We start from the raw sequence: 2,500 nt of genomic DNA, 5'->3' as shown, positions 1-2,500 counted from the left end.
TTCACTTGTGCCGCTTGGGGACGGTGAGAAGAAGCGATTTTGTACATCGTTGTGATACATGTCTCAGTGATAAATATTCTACGCTAAAAATAATCCGATAGAGAACGCTTGTCGGCCATATTGGAAGTTTCGGCGTCTGTCGATCGCAGCGCCATCAAGTGTTCGTGTACGGTTACTACTGACGACCGGAGAGCGCTCTACCTGCGGTCGCGTGTACCTCGGCCCGGGGCGCTCACCGCTTGCGGGATAACGCGCAGGTAGCGCGACCTGCCTTACCGACCTAGCTCGGTGGGGCGCGACCTGCCTTACTGACCAAGCTCGGGAGGGTGTGGCCTGCCTTGCCGACCAGGCTCGGAGGGCGTGACCAGCCTTGTCGACCTGCCTTATCGAACGAGCGTAGGGTGGAGTATCGCAAAATGTCTAAGTCTGCGAAGCGCGCAACCGAGACATCGGATATGGATTGCGAGAATCCGCGATCCTTCTACCTAAAAAGGAAGGTATCGTCCGGCGAGGAGTCCGAACAGGAATACTCGGGCCCCGTACAATCAAAGAGGAAGATAAAGTCGCGACGGAAGAACGGAAGTCCCGGAAAAGACCCAGCCATTATATCGGAAGAATCACGGGACGAAATAAACGAATTAAAAGAAATCCTATCCTCCCTCAAGATGAGAACAAGCGCGGAAAAAGCTTACAAGGAAATACTCAACATCCTTTCAGACCCCGAGAACAGTATCCCGAAACGGGTAATGGGACAGATTACATCAAAGGTGACGAAAATTCACACGCTCCTCCAACGAAGTCTAATTTATAATAGCAATCTGGAGGGTCAGGTATTAGCGTTAGGAGCAAAACAGACCCAACAAATGCAAGAAGCGGTGGAAAAACGGTTGAAAGAGCCATGCAACGACAACCGGGCAAACCTAACATGACATACGCGGAACGCGTGGGCGTGCGCTCCGGGATTGCGGCGCTCACGAACACGAAACGGAATCCGCCAAACTCCATAACGATAACCCTTCCGACACAGGAGTCGCGAGTAGCTCCGAGAAAACCAAGGAAGCCGTATTAAAAATAGTCTCGCCCGTGGCGGAAAAACTCAAGGTCAAACATGTGAAGAAAATTAGTGGCAATGGGATCCTCGTAGAAACGGCAGGTCAAAAGGATCTCGCGACTCTTCTCGAGCACCCAAAGCTGAGAGAGGCTGGTTTCGTGGTCGGTGTCCCGGCGAAGAAAAGCCCACGAGTTATAATATACGATGTTCCCAGAGCCAACAACGACGAGGAGACAATGAAAGCCATTATAGAGCAGAACTTAGACTCGAACACGAAAGAAATGTTCCGCCGACAAGTAAGGCTAGCATTCAAGACGGGTGACAGGAAAAAAGAAAGATGCAACTGGGTGCTCGAGACCTCCAAGGAAGTGCGCGAAATTCTCATTAAAAAAGAACGGATCTACATCGGCTGGAACTGCTGCAGAGTACAGGACTACATAGTAGCGACGAGATGCTACAAGTGTCACAGCTTTGGTCACACAGCCAAATATTGCCGGAACGACAAAGAAATCTGCGGTCACTGCGCGGAAGAAGGCCATGCCTTCAAAAACTGCCCTAATAAAAACAAAAGCCCAGTCTGCCACAACTGCAAGAGAGGTGGAAAGACATCATCACACCCCGTGACGGATAAAGCCTGTCCCTGTTATACCGCGGCTCTGAATCAGGTCTTGCTGCGAACGGACTATGGCCAGTAGAACCAACGAAGATGTACGCGAGCTACGTCTGGCCCAACTCAACATGCGGAGAGCACAGTGCGTTACGCTCGAGATCGCGCGGGTCATGGATGAGGAATGCATAGATATCCTGCTCATGCAAGAACCGTATAACCCGAGGGGGAAATTCATCGGATTCGGGCGGCGCGTGCTCGTGGTCTCCGGAGGCAAACCAGGCACCGCGGTCATGGCCGGAATAGCGATCCGTAACCCCAAGATCACGGCGACCAAGCTGACTCACCTGTGTGACGATCACTGCGTGTGTAGAGGTGATCGGACCCTTCGGACGAATGTATCTCGCAAGCATCTATTTTCAGTGCTCCGATAGCGTTGGACCATACATCAGGAAAATAGAAGAAATCGCGTCCACGCTTCCCGGAGAGAAACTGATCATCTCGGCCGACGTAAATGCAAGATCGCCTCTGTGGCATTGCAGTCATGCGGATACCCGTGGCGAGGAGATCGAGCTTGCTCTAGCGAGCCTCGATCTCACGGTGCTGAACGAGCCGGGATCAGCCCCCACCTTCCGCTCGCATTCGGGCGCCTCGACTATCGATATTACTCTCGCGTCCCGAGGCGTTCTGAAGCTCGTCAGGCGGTGGTCTGTCGTGGAGGAATGGACAACCAGTGACCATAACGTTATACTGACGAGTGTGGCTCCGCAGCGAGGACAGCAGTATCAACCGCCACTCCCCAGATATAACACGAGAACGGCGGACTGGGGAAGGTTCCGAAG

General features: G+C 52.7%; 1 pseudogene; it reads left to right on the top strand.

Moving 5' to 3' along the window:
• Window positions 1-2,500, top strand: part of LOC133667736 (large subunit ribosomal RNA) — a 9,609-nt pseudogene that overhangs the window by 3,133 nt on the left and 3,976 nt on the right.

The sequence above is a fragment of the Apis cerana genome, unplaced genomic scaffold, assembly GCF_029169275.1.
Source record: "Apis cerana isolate GH-2021 unplaced genomic scaffold, AcerK_1.0 scaffold3_AcerK, whole genome shotgun sequence".
NCBI classification, from domain to species: Eukaryota; Metazoa; Arthropoda; class Insecta; order Hymenoptera; family Apidae; genus Apis; species Apis cerana.
This window is presented reverse-complemented; position numbering and strand designations above follow the sequence as displayed.